Source organism: Schistocerca serialis, chromosome 3, assembly GCF_023864345.2.
Source record: "Schistocerca serialis cubense isolate TAMUIC-IGC-003099 chromosome 3, iqSchSeri2.2, whole genome shotgun sequence".
In the NCBI taxonomy this organism is placed as follows: Eukaryota; Metazoa; Arthropoda; class Insecta; order Orthoptera; family Acrididae; genus Schistocerca; species Schistocerca serialis.
The window spans coordinates 142,992,062-143,008,220 of NC_064640.1; the positions used below are offsets into that span (position 1 = coordinate 142,992,062).

Consider the following 16,159-nt stretch of genomic DNA (forward strand, 5'->3'; position numbering starts at 1 on the left):
TCTGTGATATTTTAGGGATGTTTCTCGTCTATTATCGGCGATTGAGTGTTGCCGTTCCTTCTGCATCTGCGTGATGAGCGCGCGGTGACACCGCCGTCTTCGAAGATCATGCCAACCGTGTTTACAGGGCTGCACGTAAATGCTCCTGGTTTGACGAACCCTTACCATATTGCACATCGACTGTCCCGTTAAATCACCCGATTTTAACCCCATAGAAAATGTCTCGGACTATTAGGAGTAGCGGGAGAAGTGTAACAAGCAAGATCATCGCAATTTGGTAGCTCTGCAGGATCTAAACATTAATGAGAAGGTTTAGATGGATGATATACTAGAAGAAACTTGTGGGCTCTCTTCCTGAGCGAATTGATGCCATTATCAAGGCTAGAGGTGGTACTAGCGTCGTCTCCTGGGGATAAATAACTTTTTACCAATGTGCTTGTTTGGCCAGTGTAAATATCAAGCATCTAGTTTTTTCTCAACATTTCTTGTTTTTCTGTTCAGAAATAGTAAAATTTCTTGCCAGCGACAGCACTCTATGTAACATTTCATTCCAGTTTTAGCGGCGCGGTTGTTAGAGGAGGAATTATTCGACCCGGATTTCAACACAGCAAAATATTTGGCATTCATTAAAAGCGATACGGTATAGTTTCGTGCAATTGACCCAACTCTCAAACTGTAGTATTCTAACGCTAACTGCAGTAACTAAGCAGCACAGATACAGGGTGTTTCAAAAATGACCGGTATATTTGAAACGGCAATAAAAACTAAACGAGCAGCGATAGAAATACACCGTTTGTTGCAATATGCTTGGGACAACAGTACATTTTCAGGAGGACAAACTTTCGAAATTACAGTGGTTACAATTGTCAACAACAGATGGCGCTGCAAGTGATGTGAAAGATATAGAAGACAACGCAGTCTGTGGGTGCGCCATTCTGTACGTCGTCTTTCTGCTGTAAGCGTGTGCTGTTCACAAGGTGCAAGTGTGCTGTGGACAACATGGTTTATTCCTTAGAACAGAGGATTTTTCTGGTGTTGGAATTCCACCGCCTAGAACACAGTGTTGTTGCAACAAGACGAAGTTTTCAACGGAGGTTTAATGTAACCAAAGGACCGAAAAGCGATACAATAAAGGATCTGTTTGAAAAATTTCAACGGACTGGGAACGTGACGGATGAACGTGATGGAAAGGTAGGGCGACCGCATACGGCAACCACAGAGGGCAACGCGCAGCTAGTGCAGCAGGTGATCCAACAGCGGCCTCAGGTTTCCGTTCGCCGTGTTGCAGCTGCGGTCCAAATGACGCCAATGTCCACGTATCGTCTCATGCGCCAGAGTTTACACCTCTATCCATACAAAATTCAAACGCGGCAACCCCTCAGCGCCGCTACCATTGCTGCACGAGAGACATTCGCTAACGATATAGTGCACAGGATTGATGACGGCGATATACATGTGGGCAGCATTTGGTTTACTGACGAAGCTTATTTTTACCTGGACGGCTTCGTCAATAAACAGAACTGGCGCATATGGGGAACCGAAAAGCCCCATGTTACAGTCCCATCGTCCCTGCATCCTCAAAAAGTACTGGTCTGGGCCGCCATTTCTTCCAAAGGAATCATTGGCCCATTTTTCAGATCCGAAACGATTACTGCATCACGCTATCTGGACATTCTTCGTGAATTTGTGGCGGTACAAACTGCCTTAGACGACACTGCGAACACCTCGTGGTTTATGCAAGATGGTGCCCGGCCACATCGCACGGCCGACGTCTTTAATTTCCTGAATGAATATTTCGATGATCGTGTGATTGCTTTGGGCTATCCGAAACATACAGGAGGCGGCGTGGATTGGCCTCCCTATTCGCCAGACATGAACCCCTGTGACTTCTTTCTGTGGGGACACTTGAAACACCAGGTGTACCGCCAGAATCCAGAAACAATTTAACAGCTAAAGCAGTACATCTCATCTGCATGTGAAGCCATTCCGCCATACACGTTGTCGAAGGTTTCGGATAATTTCATTCAGAGACTACGCCATATTATTGCTACGCATGGTGGATATGTGGAAAATATCGTACTATAGAGTTTCCCAGACCGCAGCGCCATCTGTTGTTGACAATTGTAACAACTGTAATTTCGAAAGTTTGTCTGCCTGAAAATGTACTGTTGTCCTAAGCATATTGCAACAAACGGTGTATTTCTATCGCTGCTCGTTTAGTTTTTATTACCGTTTCAAATATACCGGTCATTTTTGAAACACCCTGTAAACAGTATTGAATCAGACTGCTTACCGTACATGTTATTACAATGTTGCCAAATTGCCCTCCTTTGACGTCCATCTTCTACCGAAAAAATGCAAGGGATAACATTTTGTTTGTAATTTTTATGCTGTTAGTATGCGAGAAATCACTGTGGCATCTGAGAACGCGAATTTTGACTCATCCTCTATATACGTAATTAAAATCGGTAAAATGCATTTTATTGTAATATTGAGAGTTAATTTAAAATAAATAGTGGGTTAAACAACTTTATTAGCTTATTAAGATTCAGGATACGAAAATACTCAAGAATAAGTAACATTAAAAAAAGTATTGTTTGCCTGTGTTACTAGACAGCAGCTTAGTAATAAATCCAGGAATTAATAACACAGATACACAAATTTTAACGAAATTTGTGCTTATATTAATTTTTCGGTGGTTTATAGGTAATTTTCACATACATTTTGCCAAAGTGTCAATGGTTTAGCAAATATAAGAGATTTATTTACAAGCGGTAGTAAAGCGTATAGGCTATAACGTTATGAAACATAATAAATTCATTATAGTTGGTATCAATGCTACTGTAATTTACTAATCAAAACTCTAAAGTGTGTTTGTAAGCACCGCACACATATGTACAGTAATGTTAATTGTCAATGTTCTCAGCATAATCACAAGAAAACTGAAACTTCACAACCAAAAATAAAGATTGGTTGTCCTCTTTCTTTTATGGGCAGGCATGTAGTAATCCCCAAATATATTCATCCGTCATTGCACAGTCCCAGCTTCCTTGAAATCTGCTTCCCATTGTCTCAGTGTCTTTGTTTAAGAGCACTCCATGCTCTTTACTTATGTCACCCAAATTTTCCCTAAAGAAGTCCAGGTGTGAAAGAAGCACGTGCCGTTTGAGAGACATTCCACAACCAAGTACTCTATATCGTTCAATGAGTGATTTAACCTGCCTATCACATGTCCCACTTCGATTTGGCACAAGAAATCCAGTTACTAAAGCGCAAAAGGCTTCCCAAGCTTGTCGTATGTTTTATAACGGTCGAACTTCTTTCTAAATGCAGTCAGGTTATACCAACACTCACCTGCAAAGAAAAAAATGTTCAAATGTGTGTGAAATCTTATGGGACTTACCTGCTAAGGTCATCATTCCCTAAGCTTACACACCACTTAACCTAAATTATCCTAAGAACAAACACATACACCCATGCCCGAGGGAGGACTCGAACCTCCAAATGAATGGTTCAAATGGTTCTGAGCACTATGGGACTTACTGCTGTGGTCATCAGTCCCCTAGAACTTAGAACTACTTAGACCTAACTAACCTAAGGACATCACACACATCCATGCCCGAGGCAGGATTCGAACCTGCGACTGTAGCGGCCACGCGGTTCCAGACTGTAGCGCCTAGAACCGCACGGCCACTCCGGCCGGCCTCGAACCTCCGCCGGGACCAACAGCACAGTCCATGACTGTAGCGCCTGAGACCGCTCGGCTAATCGCGCGCGGCACCTGCAAAGAAATGAATATGATGAATGTCTGTCACAACCATCTATTTAAAGGTGGAAATTTACTGTCAGATAATGGATGTTGCAGTCAATACATGCAATTTCTTTCTTCGAAATCTGTATTTTCAGTTAGTAAAACTATCAATATCGTTCAAAATACTAACACCAAAGAAAAATATGTGCCAGATTTGTGTTCAGCAGGTCAAAATCTGTAAGAATTTGTCAGAAAACAGTCTTAAGCAAATGCTAGTTTATAATTAGACGAAGGAGGTGGCGATCGAAGAACCGGTATCGACAAGGTTTGTTAAACTAAGAATAAACCGCACTGTCTCCGAGGGAACAGAGTGTAGTTAGATTGCTGCGGGCTGGTGTTGAGTAATATTAGAGTCGTGACTCTTTAACCTTGTCTGAGGAGCAAAGCGTGACTGCCAACTCTCATCAAAAACTATTTCACAAATACAGTAATGCGGAAAGTTGCTCCGAATCCTTTTCCTTTTCCTTTGCCAGCAGCAGTGTAATTACGTGGCGTGGGGCGCCGTCATCGCGTGCGTCGCCGAAGCCTGCGAGACGCGGCACGGACGTGTTTTCGCGACTCCGCACTACTAAGGAGAGAAGTAGGGAGTTCTTACACACAAAGCAGGTTGACAGATGGCAGTCACACGATAGCGCCCAACACGAGTGTGGCCTTCACTTTAGAACAGGTTGGAGAAAGACCTTCTCCAAACACTAATGTGACCTTTCAGCGCGCCAGCGACAACGTCCACATACTCACTGCTGTCTAAAGGCGTTTGTGGTTTCTGGACAATGGAAGGCGACTGAATGGCATGCGTGCCACCAGTCCAGCCCACGGCAGATGGTGCCCAAGAGTCGACGGAGAAAGGTCCACATCTGGTCTCAAGATCGTCCCACGCTCCGGCCAAACTACAAGTAAACACCGTCCGAACAGGCCATGAAGGCCCCCACCGGCCGCCTTGTCGTCCTCAGCCCAAAGACGTAACTAGATGCGGTTATGCAGGAGCATGTGATCACCAGCTCTCCCAACGGTATGTCAGTTTACGAGACCGGAGCCGGTACTTCTCAATCAAGTAGCTCCTCAGTTTGCCTCACAAGGGCTGAATGAGTGCATCCCGATTGCCAACAGCCAAGTGCTAGCCCAACCCGACAGCGCTTAACTTCGGTGACCTAACAAAATGAAATGATCGTATGGCATTGTTGACCGGGAGGCCCCGTTTGGGGAAATTCGGCCGCCGTGTTGTAAGTCTTATTGCATGTGACGCCACATTGGGAGACCTGCGCGTCGATCTACATCTACGTGATTACTCTGGTATTCACAATAAAGTGCCTGCCAGAGGGTTCAATGAACCACCTTCAAGCTGTCTCTCTACCGTTCCACTCTCGAACGGCACGCGGGAAAAACGAGCACTTAAATTTTTCTGTGCGAGCCCTGATTTATTTTATCGTAATGATCATTTCTCCCTATGTAGGTGGGTGCCAACAGTACTTTTTCGCAATCGGAGGAGAAAACTGGTGATTGAAATTTCATGAGAACATCCCGTCGCAACGAAAAACGCTTTTGTTTTAATGATTGCCACTCCAATTCACGTATCATGTCTGTTACACTATCTCCCCTATTTCGCGATAATACAAAACGAGCTGCCCTTCTTTGTACTTTTTCGATGTTATCCGTCAGTCCCACCTGATGCGGATCCCACACCGCACAGCAATACTCCAGAATAGAGCGGACGAGCGTGGTGTAAGCAGTCTCTTTAGTAGACCTGTTGCACCTTCTAAGTATTCTGCCAATGAATCGCAGTCTTTGGTTTGCTCTACCCACAATTTTATCTATGTGATCTTTCCAATTTAGGTTATTTGTAATTGTCATCCCTAAGTATTTAGCTGAATTTACAGCCTTCAGATTTGTGTGACTTATCGCGTAATCGAAATTTAGCTAATTTCTTTTAGTACTCGTGTGAATAACTTCACACTTTTCTTTATTCAGGGTCAATTGCCAGTTTTCGCACCATACAGATATCTTATCTAAATCATTTTTCAAGTCCTTCTGATCATCTGGTGACTTTACAAGACGGTAAATAACAGCATCAACTGCAAACAATCTAAGACGGCTACTCATATTGACTCCTATGTCGTTAATATAGATCAGGAACAATAGAGGGCCTATAACACTTCCTTGGGGAACGCCGGATATCACTTCTGTTTTACTCGATGACTTTCTGTCTATTACTACGAACTGTGACCTTTCTGATGAGGACAGCACAAGACCCAGTACACGAGCGGAGAAAATCTCCAACCCGCTCGGGAATCGAACCCGGGCACTCTGCATGGTAGGGCAAGCACGTTACCACTCAGCTACGCAGGCGGACTCCGGTGATCTGACGAAACCGGTGTTACCACTGCGACAATCTGACCAAACTGTGTAGCGTAATTCCATCTCGATGGGTCCTGCGAATGACTCTCTTCTGGTCTCGCACACACATCACTGTCTGAGCAGTGTGCTCTGCACAATTCGAAATGAAGCTGTATGATTAATTCCATCCCCAGAGACCAATCATACGGTTACGTTAACTGCACATTCTGATGTCGACGAAACATACAGGCAGTTGTTCCCACGTTTGCACTTCGTTTGACGACTGTCATTGCTTGAACTACCTAGTAGCACGCTTCCTTCTTGCAGCCCTGATCACGTATTGCTGGCACATTGTTCTACATCTTCTCGGAGTTTGGAATATTTTGGGCTATTTTTGTGGTTGATGCAATTTTCACAAATGGTAGCGAATATCAATTATACGAGATTTATGACAGGAGCTATTATTTACTCTATCTAGGCTACTACTTCATAGCACTCGAATTTATATCTCTATACATATTATAAAAATGTATGTATATATGTAGCCAGCGGCCTTTCCGCAGTGGTAACACTGGTTCCCGTCAGATCACCGAAGTTAAGCCCTGTCGGGCTGGGCTAGCACTTCGATGGGTGACCATCCGGTCTGCCGAGCGCTGTTGGCAAGTGGGGTGCACTCAATCTTTGTGAGGCAAACTGAGGAGCTACTGATTGAGAAGTAGCGGCTCCGGAACCGTAAATTGACATACAGACGGGAGAGCGGTGTGCTGACGACATGCCCCTCCATATCCGCATCCAATGACGCCTGTGGTCTGAGGATGACATGGCGGTCGGTCGGTTCCGTTGGGCCTTCCAAAGCCTATTCGGATGGAGTTTGGTTTAGTTTTATGTATGTTGCACATCTCATCCTAAGCCTCTGGGTCGATTTCAGCCAAAAATGGGACACAAACTACTTATTATCTGGAAAGAAATACTGTGGGGAAGGGGAGAGGTAAGAACCACGTCCCATTGGGGTGGGGGTGAGCGTGGACATAGGAAATGGTGGGAGAGAGAGAGGGGGGGGGAGAAGATGCACTGAGACAATGGGAGGAGAAGATACATATAGATTGAGGGGGAGGAGGAAATGGACAGAGCGGGGGGAGGGGGAGATGTACAGAGAGGGGAGAGAGAAGGAGATGGACAGGGAGGAAAAGGGGAGGAGTAAATGGTCATAGAGAGTGGAGAGGAGGAGACGGACAAGGAGAATGAGGGGGAGGAGATGGACAGAGAGGGGAGAGGAGGAGATGGACAGGGAGAAAGAGGGGAGGAGGAGATTGCCATAAAGAGTGGAGAGGAAAAGACGGACAAGAAGAATGAGGAGGAGGAGATGGACAGAGATAGGGGAGAGGAGGAGATGGACGGGGAGAGAGGTGGGAGGAGGAGATGGTCATAGAGAGTGGAGAGGAGAAGACGGACAAGGAGAATGAGGGGGAGGATTGGACAGAGAGAGGGGAGAGGAGGATGGAGAGGAAGAGGTGGACAAGGAGAAAGAGGAGAGAGGAGATGGACAGAGAGAGGAGAGAGGAGGAGATGTGTGCAGTCAAGTGACATGTGTGTACGCCGGGAAAGCGGCGGATAAAATGCTAGTCGGCGGATAAAATGCTAGTATTTTAATATGTCAGCAGAAGACCAAAGTTGACTATCTCGGACAAAGTGGGGCCACTCACTGAGTGTGTTCGAGTACAACATCGAAATATCTAAGTAATAAGTAGAATTGCAGCGTGAACTATGTTTCCTCTGGTAATGATTCCAATATTTTACCCTCATACTTCTCATTCGTCATTTCGGTCTCGTCAAATACCCAGAAAGAACAAGACTATATCTGTTTTTCATTCATTTATCTTTATTAATGGTCAATAACCTAGCTAACTAAGTGGAATGATTTTTACACAGCATTTTGAAAGAAGCTGTACAAAACGTATACATTGTTATTCTTACTTCTTAAAGTACCTGGTGTGTACTGTTAACTCGTAACCTGTCGGCAGACGACTGTCATAGCAGCGTGCTTTTCTTCTGAACTTGTTTCTTGTAACAACTAACTGTAAATAAACTGTTATTAATTTATTCATCAAAACTTCCCATAGAAACCACAGTCCACTCACTACTACAAAACTGTGGCACTAACAAAAAAAATTAATAATAATTAAAACGAAAGAGAGGGACTGGAAAGAAGAAGAGAAAGGGAAAAGGAAGAAATAAATTTGTTATTATTACAGAAATACGTGTAGGAGGAAACATGCACCATGGCATTTTTAAGTGATCTTATATAACCTCAGTGGCTAGGTACTCTACCTCCATTTTGCTTTTCGAAGTAGTTTAGTGGCCTCGTGGATCTGAAAGCAAGTACGCGGTGTACTGGAGGTTTTCCCGCTTCACTACCCGCGTTTTAGGTTAGGTACGGACGATCCAGCGCAACAACATTCCTTATAGAAGCGTTGTAGAGGCCGCTTTTATACAGCAAAAATTTCATTCACGATGTTGTCAGGGTCAAATCTACACTCAGTAGCTCCTTTCTCAAACTCAGTTACGACTCTGCGTCGACCTATCTTTCTGTGCTGATTCCATACACCCAAGTAACACATACACACCTCGTAATTGTCGTGACTGTGGCAGAGTGCGAGCCTGGAGTCACACTGGAGCAGTGTGTGCTGATTTGAACTTCGTGGCAGGTTAAAATTGTGTGCCGGACAGCGAACGTTTGCCTTTCACAGACACTTGTCCCGAGCCACGATAAAGTTTTAATCTTCCACGGTTTAAGCCGATATCCACCCCTTATATTTCAACACTCTCTGGGTTACTCCCGAAGGTACTTAAATTTGACCACCTTAAGAATTTCGCGAAGAGTTCTGTGTGCTAGGAAGTACTGATTCCACTCACAAATCTGCTCCATTATTCCATAAGCTCCCCATTGTGACAACGTTCTACAGTCAAATACTCAAACGTTTTGATTGCTACCTTAGTTCGTTAGGATACCAATGTATGCACCATGGCGCGATTACACGTCCACCAGATTTTTAAAACTGAATCCGGCTGTCAAAACCTGAGTAGTAGTAGTAATAATAGTTTTAGTAGTAGCCGTGGTTGTTGCTGTCATCGTTGTCTTCCGTTCCAAGATTTAATTGATGTAGCTCTCCATACTGACCTATGGAACGAACTTCTCTTCATCTCGGCTTAACTACTGCAAACGGTTTACCGTAGTCAAGATTTCATCTGCCTCTACAACTTCTATCCCACGCACTTTTCTCCACTACCAAATTCATTATCCCTTGATGAATCAATATTTGTCCTAACGAATGATTACTTATTTTTATCAAGTTGCACCATGGGGCTCTTTTCTGCGCAGTTCAGTGCAGTATCTCTAGTTACTCGACAACCCATCTAAGCTCCAGCATTCTTCTGTAGCTCCACATTTCACAATATTCTCGTCTTTACTGCTTATTGTGCACATTTTACTTCTGTACAAGTACTTACGCCAGACAAATACCTGCAGAAAAGGTTTCCTAACATTTAAATTTTATGTTAAGAAATTTTTCTTTTTCTGAAATGCTTCTCTTGTTATCGCCAGTCGGCACTTTACATTCTCTGTACTTCGATCAAAATGTCTTATTTCACTGACGAAATGAAAAAGCTCATCTACTATTTTTAGTACCTCAGTTCCCTCGTTTTTCTTTTTGCTGATGTTGATATTATGGCCTGCTGTCTGCTGAATGGTTGCCGGTACGATAGCTCAGCGTGTTTGATCAGAGGGCTGGCTGCTCCCTGTAATAAAAAAAAAAACGGAGTGAAAAGATCTACGATGAACTTGAACGGGTATCTTGTAACGTCCGCCACGGCCAAATGTAACGAACAAAATGAAGGGGAAAAAATGTTGCTCTGAAGATGTGACTTTTAGCGCCACGAAACCGGTAGTGGTACAGTAATAAGGGACCAAATACAGCTGAAGCGGTTACTAATACCCAAGATGAATACTCATAGCTGTGGTTGCCCCACCTGCAAGGTTGGCTGCAGAAAAGAAATGATCAGCGTATCTGACTGCCATCCCGCGGCCCAGGTTCGATTTTCGGCCGAGTCGGATATTTTTCCCTCTCAGGGATGGGTGTTCTGTTGTCCTCATAATCAAACCATAATCATCGAGACGTAAGTCGCCCAATGTGGCACCAGCTGAGACGACTTGGAACTCGGCGGCCAAACTTCCCTAGGTGGGGACTTCCGACCACCAGTGCCATACGATCATTTCATTGATGACCTCCCTTCCATTCAATAGCTCTTTGCTACCTCTGACAGAATCACAATATTATCGGTAAAGTTCTAAGTTTTTATATCTTCTCCTCTAACCTTAATTCCCTTTCCAAATTTTTCCTCGGTTTGTTGTGCTGCTTGTTCAGCGCACAGATTGAATAACCCTGCATCAATCCCTTCTCAACTACCACTTCCCTTTCACGTCTTTCGACGGTGTACGGACATTTGCCACGCCCCACATTTGCCACGATTTTACCTGCTCCGAAGGGTTGGGTCCCTTGTCTCCCCCTCCTCCTCCTCATAGCTGTCGCGCAGTAAAGGTACTTACTGAGCCTTTCCGCTGGTTTCCTTAACATAGGACCAGAATCTCTTTGGATTTTCTTCCACATGTTTAGAGAGGCTTTCGTTGTGGAAACTATTAAATGCATCTCGCATTGAAATTCGCACCAAATTTCGAGCCTTAGTAAAACTTAGCCAATCTTGGAGATTTTGCGTTCGTCTAAGTTATACGTGCCTTTTTCGGTGCTCCTGCAGGAGCTTTCTGTCGTGTTTTGTATACCATGGAGGATAAGTTCCGTCTCTTATCAATTTATTCGGTATGAATCTCTCGAGTGCTGTTGATACTATTTCTTTGAACTTAAGCCACATATGGTCTTCACTTACATAGTTTGGAAGCATTGGAGACTGTCTCTTAGAAAGACGTCAACCGAATTTTTAGCTGCTTTTATAAATAGATATATTTCGCGTTTAGTTTTGGTGAATTTCTTTGTTACGGAATTGAGTCTCGCTCGACTGTGTGTTCACTAATTCCTGTATCCGTCGTGATGCTCAGGATTGTTTGTGGCTGAGAAGTCAAGTGTGTTTTCGTAACCATTTACAATTTGGATAGCCTCATGAACTAATTGTTCAAAATAATTTTAAAAAAGCATTTAGAACAATTACGGAAGTTGTTTTCTATCTACAATAGGATCTGAAAATGTTTTTTTGTCAAAATGCGGAAGGTAGATTGAAGTAACTGCCAACTATAATTGTATGAGTACCTGTTTGTGATGAGACTCAGGATTTCTTTGAACTGTTCAGTATCTGTTTCATCTGAGACCGGGGGTCGGTAAAAGAAGCCAGTTATAAATTTATTCCGGTTGTCGAATATAACCTCTGCCCATACTAAGTCACAGTTCAATGTCGCTTGTGAGCTGAAACACACATTACATTATTTTTCCTTAAGTTGTGCTTCTTGTTTCTGTTTCAGTGCAGATCATTACAGTTACGGCTTTTCCCTCCAAAACCTAGGATGCTTTCTCTGTGGCCCTGTAAATACCAGAGCTAAACAATGTAGAAGAGCAATGTACGTTACAAGCATAGCATTCTGTATTACTTCATATCCTTATTTCTAACATTTTAAAATTGTACGTCAACTTTAGATGACTTTAGATGACATGACAATCATAGATGTTCTTATCTCTGTTTATGAACGTACTTTCAATCATGCTTGGAACATTGTCCCGCTACACTTCATTAACTAATGTTTCGCCGGAAGGGATATCGGATTTTAGAGAGTAAATTAATATGGAGTATGTCGTTCTTCTTTTCAAACATTTACATACCCATTTCATCTTTCCTTATTGTCTTTTGGGCATGCAGTTGCAGTAATTAAAGTAGGCACAAATGCAGCGATCAAAAAGAAATGATTAGCGTACATTCGCATTCTCTTTACAGCATTCTTTTCTTGTTGCTCCCATGGCGATGGACTGTTTCTATCGCAATCAGGAAGCGTGAAAGGAAGCTACCGTACAGACAGAGGGATCTATATTTATACTTGGCAGAACTAATTACATACTGACATTGTCGGAATTGCTTTCGTTTCCCAAAAGATATAAATATTTCGATTTCGGAGAAGAATCTCTGTATTTCGCCTAAATGTCGAAGAAGAAGGGCCGGCCGGAGTGGCCGAGCGGTTCTATGCGCTACAGTCTGGTACCGCGAGACCGCTACGGTCGCAGGTTCGAATCTTGCCTCGGGCATGGATATGTGTGATGTCCTTAGGTTAGTTAGGTTTAAGTAGTTCTAAGTTCTAGGGGACTGATGACCTCAGAAGTTAAGTCCCATAGTGCTCAGAGCTATTTGAACCATTTTTAAGAAAAAGGACCCTTACGTACTGGTTGTATCGAGTAAGATGTGGAGACGGCGGTCTGAAAGCGGACAGAAGTAGTACGAGGAAGGGCGTCCCTTACCTGAGGGATCGCTACCTGGCGAGGGGGCAAGTGTGGCAAATGTCCGGCATTCGTTTCGTTGCCCTCATAATCAAACCATCACCATCAACACTTGGGTCGCCCAATGTGGCAACAGCTGAAAAGAACTTCTCTAGGTGGAGACTTCTGATCATCAGTACCATACGAACATTTCATTGATGACCTCCCTTCCGTTCAATAGCTCTTCGAAGCCCTTTGCTACCTCTGACAGAATCACAATTTTATCGGCAAAGTTCTAAGTTTTTACATATTCTCCTCGAAACGTAATTCTCTTTCCAAATTTTTCCTCGATTTGTTGTACTGCTTGTTCAGCGCACAGATTGAATAACCCTGCATCAGTCCCTTCTCAACAACTGCTTCCCTTTCACGTCTTTCGAATCTTACAACTGCAGTCTGGTTCAACACTCTGTATACCGGATGTTATTTATAGCCCGAGCAGAACAGTGAAATGCGATAGATGGGAGTGTTAGGGAGGTGCAGCAGGGTACAGGAAGCGTGTGTGCTTTGGGACGGGCAGACGGGTGTCGGCTGGTACGGTAGGCGGCGGCGTGTCGCCGGGCCAGCGGCCGGGGTAGCAATTACGCGGCAGCAGGCGGAGGGCGGCGCCGGCCCAAACCTGTTCTGGGAAGACGCGACCTGTTCCTCAAACAGCCGTCAGCCGTCAGCCGCCAGACGCCAACCGCCGCCTTCTTTTTCTCCTCCCGCGGCGCCCAGCCTGCACACAAATAGACGTATTTCCCTTTCGCATGTTCACAAGCTGTAGGCGCGCTCCCTATCCGCCGTACACCTAATACTGCCAAATAGGCTGCCGGCCCGTTCCCTCAGCTGGCAACAGTAGGCGAATACCTTACACAGTGTCGTATTTCTCTATGGCATTCTTTCCTTTCGTCAGATATGCCATCGACACTTGCTCCCGAACGCTGCGAAGGCACGGCTGCCATTCCGCAAACACTCTGGTGACGGTCAGAGCATCGACAAATCATTGAACAGAAAATAGATACTAACATACTCCGAAAACTACTGTGAAATACACGTCACACGCAGCACTGTACCACATTTTTCCCGTACCATTCACGTGTCAAGCGCGGGAAGATCCATTCCTCAAAAGACAATGCACGCTGTAATACATCTAACCTTGTCTTCGCTCTCCCAGCGAGAGCCCTGTAGTACATGCACTACTGGCCATTAAAATTGCTACACCACGAAGATCACGTGCTACAAACGCGAAATTTAACCGACAGGAAGAAGGTGCTGTGATATACAAATGATTAGCTTTTCAGAGCATTCACACAAGTTTGGCGCCGGTGGCGACACCTACAACGTGATGACATGAGGAAAGCTTCCAACCGATTTCTCATACACAAACAGCAGTTGACCGGCGTTGCCTGTTGAAACGTTGTTGTGATGCCTCGTGTAAGGAGGAGGAATGCGTACCATCACGTTTCCGACTTTGATAAAAGTCGGATTGTAGCCTATCGCGATTGCGGTTTATCGTATCGCGACATTGTTGCTCGCGTTGGTAGAGATCCAATGTCTGTTAGCAGAATATGGAATCTGTGGGTTCAGGAGGGTAATACGGAACGCCGTGCTGGATCCCAAAAGCCTCGTATCAGTTGCAGTCGAGATGACAGGCATCTTATCCGCATGGCTGTAACGGCTCGTGCAGCCACGTCTCCATCCCTGAGTCAACAGATGGGGACGTTTGCAAGACGACAACAGTTGGACGACGTTCGCAGCAGCATGGACTATCAGCTCGGAGACCATGGCTGCGGTTACCCTTGACGCTGCATCACAGACAGGAGCGCCTGCGATAGTGTACACAACGACGAACCTGGGTGCTCGAATGGCAAAACGTCATTTTTTTCGGATGAATCCTAGTTCTGTTTACATCATCATGATGGTCGCATCCGTATTTGGCGACATCGCGGTGAACGCACATTGGGAGCGTGTATTCGTCATCGCCATACTGGCGCATCACCCGGCGTGATGGTATGGGGTGCCATTGGTTACACGTCTCGGTCACCTGTTGTTCGCATTGACAGTAGTTTGAAAGGTGGACGTTACATTTCAGATGTGTGACGACCCATGGCTCTACCCTTCATTTGATCCCTGCGAAACCCTACATTTCAGCAGGTTAATGCACGACCGCATGTTGCAGGTCCTGTACGGGCCTTTCTGGATACAGAAAATATTCGACTGCTGCCCTGGCCAGCACATTCTCCAGATCTCTCACCAATTGAAAACGTCTGGTCAATGGTGGCCGAGCAACTGGCTCGTCACAATACGCCAGTTACTACTCTTGATGAACTGTGGTATCGTTCGCGGTTCTAGGCGCGCAGTCCGGAACCGCGCGACTGCTACGGTCGCAGGTTCGAATCCTGCCTCGGGCATGGATGTGTGTAATGTCCTTAGGTTAGTTAGGTTTAAGTAGTTCTAAGTTCTAGGGGACTGATGACCACAGATGTTAAGTCCCATAGTACTCAAAGCCATTTGAACCATTTTTTGTGGTATCGTGTTGAAGCTGCATAGGCAGCTGTACCTGTACACACCATCCAAGCTCTGTTTTACTCTATGCGCAGGCGTATCTAGGCCGTTATTACGGCCTGAGGTGGTTGTTCTGGGTACTGATTTCTCAGGTTCTATGCACCCAAACTGCGTGAAAATGTAATCACATGTCAGTTCTGGTATAATATATTTGTCCAATGAATAACCCGTTTATCATCTGCATTTCTTCTTGGCGTAGCAATTTTAATGGCCAGTAGTGTACTTACAGACAGGACTTAATACTGATTTTTTAAACTTTGCAAATAAACTTTCACGGCACGCTTGATTTTTAAGCCAGTTCAAGTTCCTCACCATCTTCGTGAACCACTTCTAGTCGTCAAACAAACCTGTGACCGCACCTGCTGTCACTCTTAATACATGTTCTACAGAGCGTCCCACGAGGAATGGATATGACAAAGATCATTTGGCGTCCTCAAGGTAGTTTTACAGGCCCGCTGCTGTTCCTTATCTGTATAAACGATTTATCCCTGAGCAGCCGCCTTAGGTTGTCTGCAGAAAACGCTGTCGTTTATCGTCTAGTAAACTTATCAGAAGATCCAAACAAACTGCAAAACGATTTAGGAAAGATATCTGTATGGGGTGAAAACTGACAGTTGACCCTAAATAATGAAAAGTGTGACGTCATAGTGCTGAAAGGAATACATTAAACTTCCGTTACACGATAAATCAGTCTAATCTAAAGGCCGAAAATTCAAAATACCTAGGAATAACAATTACTAACAATTTAAATTGGAAAGAACGCAAAGAAAATGCTGTGCGGAAGGCAAACTAATTACTGCGTTTTATTGGCAAAATGCTTAGAAAATTTAACAAATCTACTAAAGGGACTTCCCGTCCTCTTTTGGAGTACTGCTGCGCGGTTTCGGATCCTTAGCAGATAGGATTAAAGGAATATATCGAGAAAGTTCAAAGAAGAGCAGCACGTTTG

The 16,159-nt window shown here is 44.5% G+C and overlaps 1 pseudogene; it reads left to right on the forward strand.

Moving 5' to 3' along the window:
• The first annotated feature begins 6,686 nt into the window (after positions 1-6,686).
• LOC126471981 (5S ribosomal RNA) lies at positions 6,687-6,804 on the forward strand (annotated as a pseudogene).
• Positions 6,805-16,159: the final 9,355 nt, after the last annotated feature.